General features: G+C 41.7%; 1 pseudogene; it reads left to right on the forward strand.

Annotated features, from left to right (window-relative positions):
- Positions 1-698: 698 nt before the first annotated feature.
- On the forward strand, positions 699-1,625 carry LOC100969654 (aldo-keto reductase family 1 member B1-like; annotated as a pseudogene).
- Positions 1,626-7,381: the final 5,756 nt, after the last annotated feature.

Raw genomic sequence — 7,381 nt, forward strand, 5'->3', positions numbered from 1 at the left:
ATTTATTGAGTGCTTTTTCCTATGTGTCAGGCACTAGCATAAGCTCTTTATGTATTAAACTCCTCACAATCCTAAAAAAGAGTACTATGACTTTTAGCCCTATTTTACAGATAGAAACTGAGGCACCAAGTTAAGTAACTTGCCTAAGGTCACTCATTAAGTGCCAGAGCTAGGATATGAGCCTCAATTCTGCACCCTTAATATTGCCTGTTGTATGGAGGGGAAGGGGGAATCAGAAGTCCTGGATTTGAATCATTCATACTATCTATGCAGCCCTAGGCAAATCACTTTACCCCTCAGACTCGGAGACTCCTCATCTGTAAAACGAGTTCACATTCTCCACAGCACAGTTTATGGTAATCATGAAATAAGTTGAGTGAGAGTACTTTGCATTATGGCTGGCATGTGCTGTGCATGTAATAAAGTTTAGATGCATTTGAATCTGCCTTGCCATTTATACCACAGCTTCTGCCAGCTAAAAATGCCCCAAGCTCTCTGGGTAAAACCTGGACACTGAATGTGCTTCAGATCCTCTCTGCAATGGATTGACTCGGACTATTTCAAACACTGCATCAGGGAATTACATATGAGCAAAGGTAGTCTACAATCAGTGCTCTATAAAATCTTTTCATAATACATTTTACGGATGAAACATTTTGGGCATGGTTCCAGGCGGGGGTCTGGGAAGCTCAGCAGCCATGGCCAGCCACCTCAAGCTCAACAACACTGCCAAAATGCCCATCCTGAGGCTGGGCACCTGGAAGTCCCCTCCAGGCCAGGTCACCGAGGCTATGAAGATGGCGATTGGCATTGGGTACCACCACACTGACTGCACCTACACCAGAACAAGCATGAGGTGCACGTGGCCCAGGAGAAGCTCAGGGAGCAGGTGGTGAAGCGTGAGGACCTCCTCATCGTCACAAGCTGTGGTGCACATACCATGAGAAGGGGCTGGTAAAAGGAGCCTCCCAGAAGATATTCAGCAACCTAAAGCTGGACTACATGGCCCTCTATCTTATTCACTGGCCAACTGGCTTTAAGCCTGGGAAGGAATTTTTCCCATTGGATGAATCAGGCAACATGGTTCCCAGTAACACTGACATGTGGACACATGGGCAGCCATGGAAGAGCTGGCGAACGCTATTGGCATCTCCACCTTCAACCATCTGCAGGTCGAGAGGATCTTAAACAAGCCTGACTCAAAGTGTAAGCTGGCAGTTAACCAGATTCAGTGTCACCCGTACCTAACTCAGGAGAAGTTTAGCCAGTACTGCCGGTCCAAAGGTATCACAGTGACTGCCTGTAGCTGCCTTGGCTCTCCTGACAAACCCCGGGCCAAGCCCAAGGACCCTTCCCTACTGGAAGATCCCAGGATCGAAGCAATCACAGCCAACCAGAATATAACTACAGCCCAGATTCTGATCCGGTTCCCCATGCAGAGGAGCTTGGTGGTGATTCCCTAGTCTGTGACACCAAAACACATTGCTGGGAACTTCAAGGTCTTCAACTTTGAACTGGGCAGCCAGGATATGACTACCTTACTCAGCTACAGCAGGAACTGGAGGGTCTGTGCCTTTGTGAGCTGAGCCTTCCACAAGGATTACCTCTTCCATGAAGAATTTTGAGGCTGTGGGCTTGCTTGTCCACAAGTGACCTACACCTGTTTTTCCCACCTCATTTTTTCTTACAAATATATATGGCCTGTGTCACTCAGAGGTGGAACAGCAACCTGAAGACAGACCATTGAGGGCTTTCCTAGCTTGATGTTGCGTTTGGAGAGCAGTACCCACAGAGTACAAGTCTCTTCCAGTTTTCTTTGCCCTTATTTTTGCCCAGCTGGGGAAAGTACAACTTGAATACCCTTTTCTGACCAAGGAAAAGCAAAATGTACAAAGTCAAAATAGTGCCACCAATAGTTGAGTTTTGATGCTTGGAACTGTAATCCTTTCAGCAAGACTTCTCTTTACCTCAAATAAAAATGCTTTTGTGAAAAAAAAACACAACATTTTGAGCACAGATTCCTACATTATATATATATATATATATATATATATATATATATATATTTTTTTTTTTTTTTTTTTTTTTTTTGAGATGGAGTCTTGCTCTGTCACCCAGGCTGGAGTGCAGTGGCGCGATCTCGGCTCACTGCAAGCTCCACCTCCTGGGTTCACGCCATTCTCCTGCCTCAGCCTCCCGAGTAGCTGGGACTACAGGTGCCCGCCACCACGCCCAGCTAATTTTTTGTATTTTTTAGAGACGGGGTTTCACTGTGTTAGCCAGGATGGTCTTGATCTCCTGACCTCGTGATCCGCCCGCCTCGGCCTCCCAAAGTGCTGGAATTACAGGTGTGAGCCACCGCGCCCAGCCTGTATATTTCTTAATTTAAAATTTTGATGCTTTTCCTATTAATATTAGCATAGTTATACACGTTATAAAGCATACTCAAAAATGAAATTTTAACAGGATAAACAAAGATGAAATTTATCTTATTCATTAATAATACAAAAATCTTTTGCTTTCACAAAAATTGTCAGTAGTAATATTTGTAATGAATACAGTGTAATTAACTGTGGTTATCTCTTAAAATCTTAATTTAACCCAGTGAACCAAAAGTCAGCTTCTAAGTTCAATTTCCCTGGATTTTTGGATTTAATGGCTGTCTGTTATCACTGAAAAGGGTACCTCACAGAGATCTGTAGATTTAAATGGAAAAGTACATTACTGACTGCAATTTCTAAGTCACAATACTCAATATACAGTCCCATCCTCAAACAATGCAAAGGTTTTTGCTAAAATTTCCATCTTTCCTCTTGTCAATGGTTATTCTTCAATACTCATTGATTGAGATGTTGAAGACATTCTGGAATTAGACAGTGGTGGTGGCTGCACAAATTTGTGAATAGACTAAAAACCACTAAGTTGTACAGTTTAAAAGGGGGGATATTTTTAATTTTTATTTTTATTTCAATAGTTTTTGGGGTATAGCTGGTGTTTGGTTACACGGATAAGTTCTTTAGTGGTGATTTCTTTGATTTTGGTGCACCCATCACCCGAGGAGTGAACCCAATATGTAGTCTTTTATCCCTCACTCTCCTCCCAGCCTTCTCCTGTGAGTTTCCAAAGTCCATTATATCATTCTTATGCCTTTGCAACCTCACTTATAAGTGAGAACATACAATATTTGGTTTTCCATTCCTGAGTTACTTCACTTAGAATAATGGCAGAATAATGGCCTCCAACTCCATCCAAGTTGCTACAAAAGACATTATTTCATTCCTTGGTATGGCTAAGTAGTATTCCATGGTGTATATATACCACATTTTCTTCATCCGCTTGGTTGATGGGCACTTAGGTTGGTTTCCTATCTTTGCAATTGCAAATTGTACTGCTATAAACATGTGTGCGCATGTGTCAAAAAGGGGGGGATTTTATGATATGCAAATTATATCTCTTTTTTAAATAATCATCAGAAGATTTTTGACAAATGGGTCAAAACCCAGTGAAACTGTTTTTTAAGAAGATTTTAAAACAGATTAGAAATTTATCTTTCTTACTTTCTTCACTATAAAGATATGAACGTTTTTATAGGTTAACTTCTTATATCATTTGGGCAATAAATGCATAGAATGATGGAAATGTTTCTAAGCATCCATTTTCAAAACATTCTTGTTATTAAATAAGTTTCTTCCAAAAACACCCTAACTCCCTCCCTCATTGGTAAAACACCATCTTTACTAGGAAGGAAAAAAAGTAATGTGCCTTATTTTTCTCTTCAAAGTGGTTCCTAAATAAGAGACTGTTAACAGCCACTTGGCACCATAAGAAAAGGTCAGCAAATTTAGAACACTTGTCTTTTTGTAAAAACAGATGACTGCAAACAGGAGGTCTTCATGATCATTATTTATCTTGGTGCAAAGTATTTCAAAGATCCTCTCATTTTATGTGGCTCTCTCACTGGTTTTGTTGTTGTAGTTGTTGTTGCTTGAGACAGGGTCTCACTCTGTCACCCAGGCTGGAGTGCAATGGCACAATCATGATTCACTGCAGCCTCGACTTACTGGACTCAAGTGATCTTCCCGCCGCAGCCCCCGAGGTAGCTGGGACTACAGGTGTGCACCACCACTTCCAGTTAATTTTTTAAAATTTATTTCATTTTATTTATTTATTTATTTATTGGTGAGGAATAATATATTTATTCAATGGAATGAGTAAAGTAAAACATATTTGATATCCTTTCAATCTTACCTGTTTTAAAGTATTTTTTGCATAATAACAGCATATCTATTGTGAATTTAAGTAGAGATGAGATCTTGCTGTGTTGCCCAGGCTAGTCTCAAACTGCTGAGCTCAAGCGATCCTCTGCCCTGGCCTCCCAAAGTGCTGGGATTACAGGCATGAGCCGTCATATCCAGCCAGCTCTCTCATTTTTCAAAATCAGATTAATTGCATCTGTGATCTCCTGTAGCTCATTCTGCACTTCTGACTTCAACTGCTCTGCAGCAATAGTTTGCTTGTGAGTTACTACCCAGCGAATCAATTTCCCAAGTGATGCTCTCCACATCCTATCCAGCATCCTCTTTTAATTCCAATGGAAGCTACCACTCCGTCAAATGTCATTTTAAACAATTGTTCCATGAGAACATTGTTTCTTGTAGAGAAGTTATTTACAATTGAGAACACATCTTTTCTGGCATATTTTCTGTAACTGGTTCACCAAATAACAGCACTTGTTATGTTTTATTATCTAAGCAGAAGCTACATTTGTACTTCACCCAGCTGTAAAGCAAGCACTACTTGATTTGTTTCCATACTTGTTTCTTTAAAGTGTTCTCCGCATCTATCAGCAATGTTTGCTGGCTAAAGGTATTTTCATTCAATCATTCAAAAAGGATATTTTGAGTATTTTGTATGAGCTAGTCACTGTTAACAGGTGCTGAGGAAGTAATGAACAAAATTAAGTTTTCATGGAGCTATGTTCCTATGAGGAACAACAGACAATGAGCAAATTTTTAAAAAAATCTAATTAGCCGGGCGTGGTAGCGGGCGCCTGTAGTCCCAGCTACTCGGGAGGCTGAGGCAGGAGAATGGCGTGAACCCGGGAGGCGGAGCTTGCAGTGAGCCGAGATCGCGCCACTGCACTCCAGCCTGGGCGACAGAGTGAGACTCCGTCTCAAAAAAAAAAAAAATCTAACGTATATCAGGGGTAAGTGCTCCAAAGAAAAGTTCAACTGGTTCTTGGGACAGAGACTGATAGGGTGAGCCATTTCAGATGACGAAGACCTGTCTAAGGAGGTGAGGTCTGAGCAAAGGCCTGAATATGTGGAGGGGCAAGCTATAGATTATCTGTATCCAGCAGAGGGAGCAGCAGCAGGGGAAGGACCCCCCAGGCAGGAGTTGCCTGGGTGGGACTGACCCACGGGAAGCCAGTGTGTCTGGAAGCAAAGAGGGATGGGGAATTGGGAGGACCAGAGGACAGAAGGCAGCCTGGGAGAGGTCATGTAGGGCCTTGAGGGCTAGGGTGAGGATGATGGATTTCATCCTGAGCAAGACAGGAAGCCGGGGTGGGGGACTCAGCAGAGCACAACACAGTCTGACTTAGGTTTAAGATTTCTCCAGCCTACTGTGGAGAAAAGACTGCAACATGGCAGGACAGGAACAGGGGACCAATTTCAATTGTCCAGATGAGAGATGGACTGAAATGCTAGTGGTGAGAGAGTAGGACATTGAAAGATTTGGACATATTTTGACATAGAACCCATGAAATTAGCTGACAGCTTTGGATACAGAATAAGAGAGAAAGAAGATAGGACACACATGGTTTTTTTTTTTTTTTTAATTATACTTTAAGTTTTAGGGTACATGTGCACAATGTGCAGGTTAGTTACATATGTGGTTTTTAACGTAAACACTTGAGGAAGGCAGGAGCCACTTGTGGAGGAGGAGACTGAGGGAAAGACAAGCAGCAATGATCAAGAGCTCAGTTTGGATGCATGAAGCTGCAGAAGACTAGAGATCCCGGGAAGGTGTCAAGAAACCAGTCGCTTGTAAGAGTCAGGCATTACAGGGGAGGCGTTTGGAATGGAAATACAATTTAGGACTTGTCAGTATATTAAAAGCCTCGTCAGTATATTTCTTCATGCATTATTTCAGCTGTATTTATTGCAGTAGGAAGAACAAGTATTTCCCATGGTCATATGCCCCTTTTTTTCTTCACTACTAAGAAACCTCAAAAGAGGCATTTAAGGACTTTCCATTATACTAATTAACATTTTGAGAGATACTGCACTGAAGAGTACATGATTTTAGGTCAGTTAAAAAAGATTGTAGACATTTTTATTGTCTTTTTCAAAGCATAATGGCTTCAACTCTTGCTAGCCAGTATATCAAGATGTAACACAGTTAGGTGAGGGGCGTCATTAATGATTATGGCTGTAATTTGTGTTTATACATCTACTGAGCAACTTCACTGAAAAGGAGATAGTTCTGAAAGCAAAACTGTCACTGTGGCCTTTTCTCTTATTTACTCATGCTTGCCTTATCATTACATTCAACCCCCCCTCTCTTTGCTGACATCGTCTTAAACCATGTGTCCATTTTGCAGTGACTTGCTGAGTTAAGACCAGACAACATCATCCATAAATCCACTTTGCCTGACACGTATAAACTGCCATCCATCATTGCAATGTGCAACAAGGGAAGGGTGGCACCCTCAGCCTCTTGTGGAATTTTGTTTTTCTCAGGACACTCCCCTTCCCTAACAAGAAATGGGACCACTATTCACTCCACATGAAGGTGCCAGTGCCTGTCCATGCATTATACTTTAGCAGACTTTAGAGCTTAGTGTCTTTCTAACTTTATAGGGAAAATAAACAGAACTTACAATATTTCCTTTTTTTTCTTTTTTTTTTTTTTTGGAAACAGGGTCTTACTCTGTCACCCAGGCTGGAGTGCAGTGGCATGATCTTGGCTCACTGCAGCCCCAACATCCCTGGCTCAAGCAATCCTCCCGCCTCAGCCTCCTAAGTAGCTGGGACCACAGGTATGCACCACCATGCCTGGCTAATTTTTGCACTTTTTGTAGAGATGATACAATATTTTCTTCCACATATCAGTGAATCACCTTGTGCATCCTTTGGAGCCCACATTCAGGGCTCACCCTCTGATCTAGTCCTTTTCACTGTCAAAGAAGGTGACAAATAAAGCTGCTACCATGTCAGAATGAGGATTGGCCCCAGCTCCTGGGCAAACAGAATTCCTAGAAGAATGAAAGATCAAGTTGAGTTCCTACGCTTAAAAAAGAAAACATTAAAAAGCAATTGTCTCTTGTTAAACTTTAAAGGCTTTCCTATAGACTATTAACCAATGAAAACTGTGCTAA

The sequence above is a fragment of the Pan paniscus genome, chromosome 14 (genome assembly GCF_029289425.2).
Source record: "Pan paniscus chromosome 14, NHGRI_mPanPan1-v2.0_pri, whole genome shotgun sequence".
In the NCBI taxonomy this organism is placed as follows: domain Eukaryota; kingdom Metazoa; phylum Chordata; class Mammalia; order Primates; family Hominidae; genus Pan; species Pan paniscus.